A 15398-nucleotide genomic window follows, 5' to 3' on the forward strand; every position below is an offset into this window, starting at 1 on the left:
ACTAATCGATTACTCTTGATTCTTGTCGATTATTGAATCGATTAATCATTGTATAGTAATCGATTCAAAATTAATCGAATATCACAACGATGAATCGATTAATCGAAATAATCAATTAATTTTCGACATCCTTATGATGTCGTAAAATTCTGATTAATCGATTAGTAACTAATCGATTACTCACGATTCATCTCGATTATTAAATCGATTAATCGTTGGGTAATAATCGATTCAAAATTAATCGATTATCACAACGATGAATCGATTAATCGAAGTAATCGATTAATTTGCGACATCTCTAGTCACAGCAGCAGCCACGCCAAGCAGACGACAGTCAGCACATGCTTTTACCATTTTCTCTCCCCACAATTAATGTTTTCGTTCAATAATTTCACAACGTATAACCGTTTTTGGTGGGAAATATTCATTTCATTACTACTTGCTTGATTTAGAGACAAGAACGTATAAACCAGTACCTACGGATAGCACCCCTTCTAGGCTTTACGCCACGGGTAATTAAACTCGATTCTGTGCTGTTTGCGCTGCGCACGAGCCGAAACAAAAAATCTCACGCAAATGTTGACCGCGCGCCGGCACGACTCTAACGTAGCAGCAAGCAAACAGTTTGCTTACTCGGAAAAATAAATGTCACGATGTCGCGTACATTTTTTTTGGCAAACTGTTTCGGCTTGTTTGGCGCAAGAAATTTGACTGAAAAAAAGATAAACATTCGCATAATCAAAGTGTTTTAATGTACATTTCCCAACACTGTTCCCCATACCAACTTCAGGTGGTTAATTCATGCAGGCTATTTTTTCATATACGTTCTCGCCTGGATACGGCAGCGGCGAGTAAGAAACCAACTACTGTATGTGATTAATTGATATTGAATTTTTGAACAGAAAAGAGTTGTTCGGCAGAAAGTCACAAGGCTGAAAGTTGTTAGCCCAAATCGATTAACAGAAAAGACTATTTGGTAGAAGCCTACCAGAGCAAAGCTTAAGAGCAAATCGATAACTTGTTTTAATGTTATAAAATCATCGATTATGTTTACTTAATTTAATTCTTTTTGGTCGTTTTAACGGTTAAAATAACAAAACGTATAGTAGAATTATCTTACTGTGACATCAAATCTCTGTCTCTGTCTGCTGTCGATGAGAGCAAATCGAAAATAAAGTTTGTTATTAGTTTCCGATAGCAAAATAAGTACACAGTTTGATGTCATATCATTTAATTTAGTAATCTACAGCAAAATGAGATCAAAATATGTTTTCTATATGCTCTCATTATGTTTTCAGACTTTGCTAGGATATCTAGCCTAAAGATATTTGAGAATGTCATTTGGTCGAAACAATCCTTTGGCTGAAACAATCGTGAATATGTCCTTCGGCTGAAATAGTCCTTTTTGTCGAAAGGACAATTCGGTCGAAATGGACATTCGGTCGAAAGTGTCGTTCGGCGGGAGACGGGAGACGGGAGAATCTTTTGAATTTCGCCTCAAAAAAATTATGAACTTCCCCAAAAAATTCATCAAGTTTTTCCAGAATATTCGTTTGATAACTATTTTCAGATTTTCCACGGAAACTACTCTCAAGTTTCGAAATTTACCAAGGAAAACTGTTCGGGATTTACATGAGAATCTCTCCAGAGTTTTTATGGGAAGTTGTTCCAAATTTCTGCAGGAAAATATTCGGAATATTCACGGAAATTTTCTAATGAGTCTCTGTTGAGTGTTCTTTGAAATTCACACAAAAAATTGTGACTAGTAAAAGAGATGCTTTAACGTTGACTTCCCCAATCTAGATTATTCAAGACTGTTAGTTTATTATCCTTTATTATTGTGATTTTTTTCGCAGGGAGAAGTCAATAAATGGCTGGTTTGGCATAGCCAACATCGGAAAAATTCTCGTAATTTTTGAGGATTGTTGGATTTTCTCAGAAAATTCTCTCTATTTTCGATTAGAAATTCTTGGTAGATTCCATTGACCGAAAGTGACAGACGGCCGAGCTGGTAAATTGGCCCAAAAAGCCGTTTGCCATAGCAGGTTGTCTGGCCGAAACGATCGTTGGCCAAACATGCCATTTAGCTGAAATAGTTTTTTTTTACAGAATGGACTATTTGGCCAAAAATGTCATTTGGTCCAACGGGGTCGAACGGCCAAATTTCAATGACTAAACCTCGTACTGAACGGGTAATATGGTAAGAAACGGCCACTTGTTTGGCGAAATCTCGCTTAACTTTTCAAAAGGATCTAAGTAACATTTTTTTCATGAATTAATTTGAATACCGCAATCAACAGAACAACATGAAAGCTATTGATTGCATTATTCAAATTAATTCATGAAAAAAATGTTACTTAGGTCCTTTCGAAAAGTTAAGCGAGAAATGGTCTTTTTGTCAATTGACCATTGAACAAAATTCCGTGGCCTCTCTATTTTTAAGTCGATACTGGACTTTAGGCCAAAAGACATCTAGCCAGGTACCATTTAGCAAAACGTTTCACGGAAACTGTTATTGCGAGAAGATTGAAAAATTCGAACCGGGGTCCGACGGTCGACTGTCGGAAAGCTGTTCCGCAAACGTCAAATCACTTGTTGCACGGTAAAAAATTTTGGTTTATTTTTTCGTTGTGAATGTTGATTATTAAAATCAACGAGAATATGCAACTTCAAACGAGTGTTTCATGCCACTATATTTTTTAAACATGTTTCATGGTACTTTAAAGGCATTTTGTCATATATTTATGTGATTTTGAAACATTTTAGATTTCTCGAATCTTCTTGATATCAAGAAATATCAACACTTTTCGTACAGTGCATGCCATTTTGAAGTTTCCGACACTCAGTCTGCTTCTTCTTCTTTGCTCCGCAAAATTAGAATTTTTCTCTTTTCTCGCAATATCAGATCAAAACTGGTTTGACCTAAAATGTCAAAAGTCAGTCAAAAGGAAAATTTGGACGGACTTGTAAATAGCTGTTTACCCTAACAGGTCGTTTGGCTGAAAATGCTGTTCGGGAGAAAAATCGTTTGACCGAATATTCATCATTTGAACCAAAAATGCCGTTTGGTAAAAAATATCATTTGGCAGAAAGAGTCATTTGGCTCAAAAATGTCCTTTCTACAACCTTTTTTTGGAAAGTGTCATTCGGCTGAATTGATCATTTTGCCAAAAAAGACGTTTTGCCAAATAGGTCATTTGACCGAAAATGCCGTTCGGCAAGAAGGGTTGTTTTGCACAAAAGGCATTTTCGGGCCAAATTACCATTCCTACCAAACGGCATTTTTGGTCTATTCGGTGAAACCATTTTTTTTTTCGGATAAATTACCAGTTCGGTTGAATGTCCATTTCGGCTGTGTGTCTTTTTCGGTCAAACTACATTTGTGGTCAAACCATTTTTGACCTGATAACAGTTTCAGGATAAATGTTCAATTCGGCTTAATGAGATTTGGTTAGATGGCTTTTGGCTTAAATGCCAGTATCGACTTAAAAGTAGAGAGGTAACGACATTTCGTTCAACGGTCGTTTGATAAAAGGCCTTTTCAACGTAAATGTCATTAGGCCAAACGGATGGCAATTTTGGATCAAATTACCCACATTTGGCCGTATGACCTGTCGGCCTAAACGATATTGTCGTACAAATGACCCATTCTGTCAAATGTCCATATCGGCCGAACGGCATTGTTGGGCTGATGACTTATTCGGCCAAACGACCTGTTAGGGAAACGACTTTTTCGGCCAAATTACCAGTTCGGCTTTCGACCAATGGAATTTCCCAATAATTTCTTATGAACAATACACTAGTCGTTGAAAATTTCAACATGTTTTCGTTTCAGTTAGCGAATGGCGTTCTAGACGTCAAACAATTGTCACACGTCGTCAAAATAGAAGTGCATCTGATTATTCACCGCTATGCAGCTATCATCGACTTTGACATCGTTTTGAAGCTTAGCTGTCCGATAACTGCAAAACTGATGTAACTTTCGAAATGCAGTTAAAAGCATTGCAGTTAAATGACTTTCAGTTATCGAACGTCTACTGTACAAAGAATTTCCCGTAGAAATCCAATAATTTCGAATATTTTTTCGTTGAAACATTTTGAACAATCCTCCGCGGAAATTCTAAAGAAGTTTCCGTTAAACTTACGGAGAATTTCTCCTGAACATTCCAGAGATTTTTTCTCGAAAACTCAGCCTCAGAAAACTAGACTGAGAAAGCCATTCTACTAGCACGCTTCTACAATTATCAATAATGTTCTGTGCAAATTTGGAAGAATACTCAACAGAAACTCAACTGGAACTTTTCATAAATGTCCAAAGTTGTTCCTGTAGAATTTAAGAACATTTTTTCGAGAAAATTCTGAAGTATCCAAACAATTTTATTTGGGAATTCAAAAGAGCTTTTCTTGGTAATTCCAAAGATTTCTCGAAACGTCAAACAATCCGAAAATATTTTCTGGTCGATTTCCGGCACTGGTCGGGTGTCCACACCCCGATGTAACTTTTTACAGATATCACATGGACATTTTAACTTAACTATGTCATGCATGCGCTATGTAAGTTGGTTCTTTTGGTGCCGACTACTGATCCAAACAGATGCCTATGTTTCGTTTCGCAAAGAAAACATTTTTTATCAAGGAAAAACGGTCCCGGCCCCCAAAAAACCTTGTTTCCTTACCGACGTCAATACCTTTTCAAAGATAAAGAAACATTTGAGACGGCACCGGTGTTTGAGTTGGTATTGATAACTAGTTTTACCAAATACTTACAAATTTTGGAACATTCAGGGGCCCGCAACATTTTATTGCACCGGGCCCCACAAGCCCAAATTCGGTCCTAGGTGAAATGTAGCCCGCTTTCCACCCAAACACCGGTGCCGTCTCCAATGTTTCTTCATCTTTGAAAAGGTATTGACGTCGGTGAGGACCCACCAATGCTATACAACCCCTAAATAATGTCAACTATTGTACATGGAGCACTTGTAATTTTAGGACTTTTGTCCAATGCAAAGTTGGCGACTATTCGAAGCACTGTCCCATTTGAGGTTGATGTTTTGGATTAATGGCATTCGGGGTAATACAATTCGGTTACTTTTATAGAGTTGAACCAGATGGATCATTCAATTTTTAGTCACACTCTGCTATCGAAGATTTGAATAGTGAGTGATGCCATGCACATTTTGTCTGTTGCTCACTTTTTGACTACACTTTTCCTCTTTTATATTTAAGAATCGATCAGCTTAACTCAACTTAAAGTCGATGCAAGCATGAAACACTGAATACGGACCGAGTGTTCATGTTGAACATGGAATGTTACATTCAAGTGGTCGAATTATTTGAAATAGTACCCACTCGTCTTATGTAAAGCGTGGATATGCACTTGAATTATTTATGACGATGAACTATTATCAAATAACTATTAGAGAATCACTTGAATTATTTTCCATGTGGTGAAACAAAGACATTGACATTGAAGAGTTGAAATTGTTTCCAACTGTTCGTTTGCATATTAGCATAGAAAAATAATAAATCCATCTTCAACATCTGCTGGAGTAGGTACCGTCGATACAAAAATCTTTATCCAACAGGTAAGGCACCAAGTTTGAAATCTTGTCTCTACAAAGATGGCAATAAGTCGCATCCTAAGATGGTTCATCTCGCTTGAACTTATCCAACATAGTACAAGCATCGAGCATAAATCCTTCCCGAGGTGTGTCACCTTTCTCGATGCATGCCACCCGGTGCGGTATCACATCCGGGGTCTCCGCTCAATTGATTCAATATCCTTTTCGGAGCAGATTTTCTCCTGCTCGTTTAGCTTTGCGAAACGATGCTGGGAATGAAAACTGCCTCCGGTTCGATGAACTTCAGCGTTTTAATATTAACTCATGCACTCATTTATAATTCATTTGAAGCTGGCGCCAGCTGTAGGAGCCTGATCCGGACGAACATTGCCAAGGCAAGTGAAGGCGTCCTTCGAGCTCGCATCTTCTCGTGTGATTGAAAAAAATAAAAACTCGTGAAAAATGTGGAGTAAACTTGGAAGGATATTTTTCTCAACTCGAACTCGAAGCAATGCAGACGGTATAAATCATAAGATTTAAAGCCATGCCGGTTTCCCAGAGGAGGATTTGAGCCAAAAGAGCACGACCGATTAATGGAATTCAGATCTCGTGCGAGGATTTTAATGAATAATAAATCCACCTTGACACTAATAGTATTCCTCGAGAGTTCGTTTTCGAGTGAGAATGCTCATCGCTTATTCCCCTTTGGCCGTATTTATGCATGGATGGCGCAGAGAATGAGGGTGGCAAGTTTTGGACTGATTTTCCGGTATTTCCCGACAAAGAGCCAAAAGTTGTTCTCGCTTGAAGCGGCACTTTGTCATGGCCGGTTCATTTAATTCTGCACATTGTGGGTGCGGTGGGGTCGCACTTTGTACCACCATCCTCTGGGGACCGATCGTAGCAAATGAAGCGGAACCGGCCCGGGGCTAATCATATGGAATGGGTGAAAATTTCGAAACGCTAATCGGGGCGTCAGTTCTTGAGTCGCTTGTGGGATGCCATTGAATCGAGGAACATTGTGATGATTTCGCGTTTGACGTACTTCAAGGTGTACCGAAAGGCATAAAGCAGGGATGCACGGTTACCGAGGGTTATTTGATTTTGGCTTCACATTATTTTTTTCAAACAAGGTGAATTATAGCAAAGGCTGTTTGTAACAACGCTAGGTTGCCGTGTTTCACAACAGACACAAAGGTAGACAAAACACGGAATCTTGCAAACAAGTGGAACAATATTTTTTGACGCCTTCTTTAAATAGGGGAAGAGGTCCCAAAACGCCCCCCGAGGCAAAACGCCTTTTGTGGTTTCCCTCATATTTATCGTCATTAAGATGGCCGTAACAAAACTAGATCTAAAATTATGTAGGTTAGGCGAAAAAAGTTTCAAAATAGTGTATGGGAAGTAGGGTGGTCATACCGGTAGTACCGAAACCGGTAATACAGGTATTACCGGACAATGTCGGGTACCGAAAATACCGGTATTAAGAACGGAAAATACCGGTATTATCGGTATTTCAAATTTTGTTGTCAGTATAAAAAATCTCGAATAATGTTCACCTACATATCTCTATATAGTTTACCTACATCAGCTCAACTGTCTGTAATCGCATATATGTCCTATATAAACAGGAAATCCAGCATAGATGGGACAAATATTTGGTTTCAAGCAAAAAATACAACGAATAAATGCGCGCATGAGTAACTTGGCCTATGTAAACATCATTGACGACGTTCACGCTACAACAAAAATCAATCAACATCGTCATTAATCATTCCTGTTGCTTTATTCTCTTAGCCATATGTCAAACTGTGAATGATTTTTTTTCAATGAACATTGTTGACATCAACGAGAATTTTCCCGCAATGCATGAAATTGTGAAAAAGGTACGAGCCGTAGTAGCTCTTTTCCGGAGATAAACTGTGAAAAACGATTTTCTGTTCTGAATTCAGAAAAGAGTTTGAATTAGTGGCTGATGCCAAGGCACGCTTGAATAACATGTTATCTATGCTTAAACGGATCCATGAGTTGAAACTTTAATCCAAATTCAACTTCAGTGGTGGTTGTTTGGTGGTTGGTGAAATAATTCAAACCCTCGAACCTGCTCAAGCTGCTGTGGAACTACAGCTCTGTGAGATCTGCACTCTTTATGAAGCCGTCGTGGCACTCCAATTTATGTTGGAACAATTATAATGCTTTGCAACAAAATGACATTTTTTGTAATAATTTTCCAAGGCTCTCATAGATATGAAAAATTTCTCTGCAGTACAAAAAGCCATAATCCATCGCGTCGCGGATGTTTCAAAAATTATGAAAAATTTTTTATTCGAATTTTCAAAAATTTTCAATTTTCGGAATTTTCAAAAATATCAAATAAGCTTTTCTGCAGGTATATTTTCCTTAGGCGGCTATCTGGCGTTTATTTTTTGTTACGACCAAAATAAGCGGCGTAGATTTTTTATGCGCAGTACAATATCAAATCAAGCCACAGAAATTTCCGCCACTTATTCGATGCTTTTAAAGAATGAATCCAAGAGATACTATCCAAATACGCCGATCTTTTTGCTTTTTTGAATAATTCTGCCTCGAAGCAATTAATCAGAAACAATTTTGGCATTTTCTGCGAGGCATCCAGAGCTACTTTGATTAAGCAAGCGGACAGGATCTTGAAGCATCTAATCATTCCTGATGCGATCGTTGAATCTGAGACAACAACCATAACTGACGATCGGTACGAAGAAGATTCCTCTATGGATATTTTTTCTGTTTTTTATCAGTTAAAGAACAACCTGTGAATAGACTGTAGCTAACAAAACACTTGCGTTGCTGGTGGCAAATACGTTGACCTGGCATTCCGTAAGGAATTCTCCTACTATTAATTGAAAAGTATTAAGGGCAAGTATTTGACACTGATTTTTGACCGTCTTGGAACCATACGTTCAAGTTTGGTTGAAGCAGCGAGGGCATTCTCAGTAGTTGACAACATTGCCAATGCGGATTGGGAAATGAGTCGCTCAGTATGTAATGACTACGTAAGTTTCGCTTTTCCCAGCTCAACATGCAATGACTTTAACATTTGAAGTTTGTCAACAAATATTGTTTTCCATCCAAAAATCCAAATCACAAGTTTTTCTTTTAATACCCGAAATTTTTACAAAAACCGGTATTCTACCGATATTATCGGTATTGACTCCACCAAATACCCAATACCGGTATTTGTCAAAAATGACCAATACCGACCACCCTAATGGGAAGGTCGGAAGAACCGAAAATGTCCACATTTTGAAGACACATCTAACATTTTGGCGAGGCAAAACGCCCTAGTGGCATTATCCTACAATGTACTTGCGTCTCCACGCACTATCCATACCAGAATGCTGATTCGCCGACGCGTGGTGCTTTGTTCCCTAGGAGCTGCCAGCTAAAAGGCGTTTTGCCTCATGAGTTTTCCGGCAACGAAATATCACCACTTTTTTTAAATGTGAATATTATCAATATGATTGAGATTTTTGACAATTTTTAAATGGCACTTAGTCGGAAAAATAAAAACGTCACGTCTGTTATAAAAAAAATGTACTGAGTATGCCAGACGTGACGTCACATTCGAACACCATAGGCCATCTTCGGCAACCCAACTGAGAGTATTTTTCTTCAAAAGAGCGAAAGTTGGTTTAATAAATACTACTTTATGGTTTGTCCCACACCTGTAGTAAAGCACATCTGATTATGTCCTTTAAGAAGATAGAGGGGTCATTCAACAGATTTTAGACTGTCACGAAAAGTGGTCCGGTAGAATGAGCGTATAACTCACTTCATTACTTATGAGTCCTGTACACCCCCGGTGTGGTGGTGCAAAGGGCCGACTTGGAAGATCTCCATCCTGAGCGATGTCCAACTATCACTTTAACCTGTCGCCTGATTAGATTTCGTTCGTCTTCTTTTATTTCTTTATTGAGGCTTCGCCGCCATGAGCCTTTTATGGATTAATAGGTTATTTAATTAGAAATGTAAATTTATTTTTTTTTAATAAGTCATTTTATTATTATAATTTAAGATTTTTATTTGGGGGAATATGATTTATACCTTGGTCAGCCTCTGTTGCGATGTCACGCTGGGTTCCAGTCTAATGCTTGTTTACAGATTTCGTTTCCGCCCATCGGTAGAAAGTGGCCGACCCATCCTCACTTCCGATCCCGAATTTCTGTTGCTATCGGCCTCTGGTGACAACGACAATGGAGCGCCGTTTAGCCAAGAGTGCAACGTCATCAGCCAATTCGAAGTCGTTTAGGTGCTCCATTTCGACTGATATGCGATCGACCCCTGGGGCTTTTTTCGATTTCATGCTTTGGATGGCTGTTTGAATCTCTAGCAGTGATGGAGCTTCGGTATTCACGCGTGTTATACGTCGGATCCTAGACAGATCATGCCGAGGTTGTGGTGGACTGGCTGGCACTTGAAAAGTTGTTCGAAGTGCTCGAACCAGCGTTTTATGGGTCGGTCAATAACTGATCATTTGCGTCTTTCGCAGGCATCGTTGCATTCATCTTCGCCCCGCTTAAGCGTCGTGAGATACCGTAGAGGAGGTGAATATTTCCTGTGGCTGCGGTTCTCTCTCCTATCTCGTCGGCCAGAGAGTCCGCTCACACTCGCTTGTCCCGTCGACATGAACGTTTTACTTCCTTCTCCAGAGCCGAGTATCGTTGACGGGCTCCTATGGTTTTTGATCGCTCTATCGCGACTTTGGCTTCTCTTCGTACCTCTATCTTCCTTCAGGTCTCATCGGTAATCCATTGTTTTCTCTGGGTACGCAGTTCGCCCAGACTGTTCTCGCTGGTGGCGATGAAGGCATTCTTGATGGCGGTTCATTCCACGCTGCCACCTTCCGGAATATCTGCAGCACGCGTCTCCAATTCTTCAACGAAGGACCGTTTCACCGTGGCATCTTCCAGTCGACGTGTGTTGAATCGTCGTCCAACTCTTTCCTCCTGCCGACGAATCCGCGCAATGCGCAGGCGTATTTCACCGATGAGGAGGTGATGATCAGACGCGATATCGGCACTACGTTTATTTCGTACATCAAGAAGGCTCCGTTTCCGGCTGATGCAGATGTGATCGATTTGCTTTTCGGTAAACCGGGCATGGGAGATCCACGTAACCTTGTGAACCGGTCGATGAGGGAAGAACGATCCCCCGATCACCATGTCTTTGTAACCACAGAATTCTGCGAACAGCTCTCCGTTTTCACTCATTTCTCCGAGACCATGGCATTCCACAATGCGCACATTGTTCGAGTTGTCGGATCCTATCTTCACATTGAAGTCGCCCATACAGAGCTTGATATCACCCTTCAGAATTCGATCTACGACGGCATTAAGAGTTGGCTGTAGAAGTTCTCTTTGTCTTGCAGATCGGCAGCATCTGTTGGCGCACAACATTGGATTATAGTAAGGTTCCAGACCCGTGTTCTAAATCTGGCAACGATTGTCCTTTCACTTATAGGTTTCCACTTCACAGAGTGTGCCTGGGCGCTTAGTAGGGGGTCGTACACTTATAGCGTAAGCAATTTTTCTGGGTTTTCCGATACCCCCCTCCACCCATGTAAGATTTTTCCCATACAAATGATTTTTTATTTATATGTGCCCCCAAAAGTGCTTACGTAATATGTGTACGGCCCCTGGAAGCCAACTTCACGATGCCGGGGAGCGTGTTCACCTTGTAAACCAGAGTATAGCAGAACTTGTCCCGACGGCGTTCTGTGTTATCTAAAGTTTGGCCAACAGACTTCACTCAATTGCTTCATGCGGCATGCCTCATTGGCAAACATGGGCGTAGCCAGGATTTCGAGTAGTTTTTGATCCGTGGGGTGGAAGCAGAAATAGTTCAGATTTCTACCTGAAGAAATAGGTTTCGCATACCAATCAGTTTTAACGCTTACATTATCAAACCTTAATATTAGTAGGTCGAGGAGTGGAAGCTGCATGTTTTGCTCAACTTCCGATGTGAAGCTGATATTGGAGTTTTGAGTATTGAAAATTTGCTAATACTGCATTTACTTGATCTTTATGTAGGACAAGAAACAAGTCATCCACGTATTTTCGAATGAATGTCGGAGGAATGTTGGCAGCTGTTATTGATCTGGGTAGCAAATTTTCCATCACAATATCAGCCAAAATTGAAGAGAGAGGGCTTCCCATTGCAGTTCCAGATATCTGTAGGTAGAAACAAAAGAAACTCGCACTGATGCAGAATAAATAATTTCTAAGAAGAGATCCAAATTTATGTTGGTGTTGTCCCGTATTTTATCCCACATCATGATTATGTCGTGGATCACGACATCTTTGATAACATTGGTGAACAAAGACACTGCATCAAATGAAACCAGTACATGGTCTGTTGGTATGACCAGTTGGTTGACATATTCACGAAATGTTGTTGAGTTAACTGCATTGTATTGACTCGTGAACGATCTTTGGAGAACATCGGCAATGTACTTACATAGGTGGTACGTGGGAGATGTTGTGTTGGGGACTACTGGTCTTAGAGGAAGATTGGGTTTGTGTGCTTTGAGCTGTACGTATATGCGTACGCACAAAACTTTGTAGCTTGTGAGTGTGTACGTTATTATGTCTGTATGATATTATTTAAAGTCGCACAGTACAGTATGATCCATGAAAAAAGCGAAAATATTTTTAACTTATGTTTTTGTTCATTAAAGAGTTATTTCTACTATTCATATATATGTGTGTAAGCAAACGTATCATGAAAAAAACATTTGTATCTAGTGAATGTTTTGATGAAAAAAATTGTTACTATGTAACATAGTCTCTCAATTATAAAACTACGTAACTATAATTTTCAAATTTTCGCATTTTTTTATGGACCATACTGTAGGTCCAGAGAGGCCCTCTAAATCTCACTGCGAGGAAACAGCTTCAGCACAAATTTTCGTTTTTCTTGCGATCAGGACTGGTAATGCTGTGCAATTTAAGAGCGATGAGTTGAGTTGAAACACTTGCCAGAAGGGAGCGATATTCTCAAAATATTTGTGCATGCGTAGAGCTCCCAATGGCAAACCAAAACGGTTGCGTAGTATTGCTTGATGATTTGCGTAGCAAATTGTGGGCAAAGCGTACCATAGGTACTTTGCGTACCTGAAGGAATAAAATAGACCCCATCTCGCGGTCCTCAGCCTCTTACCCAGCAACTCCTATCCCTACCTCCTCATGAATACGAGCAACCTTAGGGAAGACCGGATAACCAACCCCGGTGGGCACTATGGTCGTATGCTGACAGGGAAGGGGGGTTTGCTGTTTTCCGGAGGTGCAAATCTCACTGAGCGTCTGTTCTCCATGTTAGTGGCGGCTGATCATCGTCCGAGTGCCAACGAGGGACTCTAAGTGAAACTGTGTACCATGGTCCACCGGAAATAAGAAGGAATGGTCCTTCGGAAATTTGGGGGGTTTGGTGTCAGACCAGCCTTTAAATAAAAAAAAACTAAGCAACAAATAATCAACAAGAGAGTACGGACCGGAACCATCGGTGAAGACCACTATACTGCGACGAAAAGGGACTAGCGATTGAAAACTCTGCTCGTGGAACAAAAATTCAGATTGTACTTAGATTTGTTCCTAACCGAGCCAATTGGTTCACATTGAGTTCCAAGCACCTTAATGGAACATCAAAGTTCACTGTTGCGCGTCCACCATACAAAATATTACTTGAAATGCGAGCTGTTTAAGCCAAAACAACCCCTCTTATCCGAACTTTTCGTTGCTTGGGAAACAATCTCATGTCTCCTGTATTCCAATTCTCTAGTCATTATTTGCTCCAAGAACGCCTTCTCATCGGCTAGCCTTTTCTTTCTCTTCAAGCTTTTTTTGTCCATCTATGCTTCTGTTTGAACTTTTTCAACGCCTCACTCTCTCTTTATTACAATAGAGAAGTATCCAACATTTATTCTGATGTTCGCCGAGGGACACTTATTGTCACAAAAATGTTAGAAAACAATTGTATTTTTAAAATTATAAAAGATACTAGCTGACCTGGCGAACTATGTCTCGCCAAAAAATAATCAACATTCTGATACAATTTCATCGAAAAGTTTGTGTTTTGATTTTGTAAGTACCGTCAACTGGGGGGAAGATGATCATTGAGGTGAAGATGATCAGTTGAAGTGTCAGTCAAAAGTGCCAAATTTTTTTATAAAACGGTAGTCAACAGTATTTTCCGTTCAAGTAATGTTACCGCTAGGTAGAAACCCGAGTTTTTCGATTATAATCATGAAAATATATTTTGTGGAAGAAAGAGAGAGATAGTCATAAATGACGCTATTTTCGTTTCAAATATTGACTTCGTAGACTTCTTCACGTAGTAAATTCAAAATTCATACAAATAACCTAGTGTATTTTGACTACTAGGTCATAATGATTTTAGAAGAGCTGTCTTGATCAACTTCACCCCAAACCAGATTCCTCAAAAAATGTGTGATAATTTAATTTATTTTAATAAATGCGAACGCATTTCAGAAAACTAAAGTTGTTGATTATTGCAACGTATAGCAGTACATGTTTTGAAAATATTTGTTTCGATTTAAAATGTAAACACACATTGTTATTGCATGTTTTGTCTTAAAAATGATCATCTTCCCCCCAGTTGACGGTACTGCAGTTTCACCATTACACCATTTTCTTCGTTAATAGAAGAAGAAAAAGAAAATAAAATAAGCAAAAAAATGGCTGTCTGTTCTTGAATGATGCGCGGTTATACAAATGCCAATTTTGTTTTATATATATAGAAGATTATCAAAATTGAAAAATTCCATGCAAATTGTTCGAAAAGCAATTTCATCGAAAAGATTGAGCATTGGTCTTTAAAGTATTTAAGTTTCTTCATAACATTTATCCTCGAGAACAGAAGAAGAAAACGAATATAAATTAGCAAAAGTTGGGCTGTCTATTTTTGAGTAATGCGCGGTCATACAAATTCCAACTTTGTTTTATATATAGAAAGAGAAGATTATCTTTTTGGCTTGTGGAAAAAAATCCCATGTGTATAGAAATTTTGCATTTTTAAGATTTTTTTTAAATTTATCAATTGCTTCCTTGTTGACTTCTTTATTGGCAACTAGCTGTATGTACCCGGCCTTGCTCGGAGTTACCAGTTTGATTCGCAGTTTTTTTTAAATCGGAAAATAAATAAACCAATTGGTCAACAGGATAATTGTGTTTTCTTATTGATACTTCATCATTTGATTAAAAGAAAGCAGATTTCATTTGAAAATATTGACTGATTTCGAAAAGGGATCAAACCTAAAATCGTCTTATTCCGGACAAACGTCTATTTCTAAAGAAGGGAAAATATTCACCGTTGCCTTATTCCGGACAAACGTCTATTTTTAAAGAGAGGATCACATTCACCATCCAGAAGGAAACACATTAATCATTGCTTTTTACTTGGCAAACCATGATTTCGATGAAGGGTTGAGTTGATCGATAACTAAACAATACCACTCCCCCACACCCTCCCCTTTTCCATCCTTAACCCACTATCGTCGTCTCCTTAATATGAAGAATGTGTGTTCCAAATTTGGTTGAAATTGGTCAAGGGGTTCAGAAGGAATGCTGGAACATAGAAACATTGAGTTATATTATGTATATAGATTTCTATGGTCCTACCTTTTCAATAAACAGCTTTCAAAAATAGAGATTATGTGTACCAAATCTGGTTGGAATTGGTCCTGGGGGTTGGGAGTTACACTGAATTGCTAGTTTTCTAAAGACAACCCCTTCCCCCTTACCCTCCCCCTTTTCCAAATCACCATCCCACCCCCTTTGTTAA

This window comes from Armigeres subalbatus, chromosome 3 (assembly GCF_024139115.2).
Source record: "Armigeres subalbatus isolate Guangzhou_Male chromosome 3, GZ_Asu_2, whole genome shotgun sequence".
Classification (NCBI taxonomy): Eukaryota; Metazoa; Arthropoda; class Insecta; order Diptera; family Culicidae; genus Armigeres; species Armigeres subalbatus.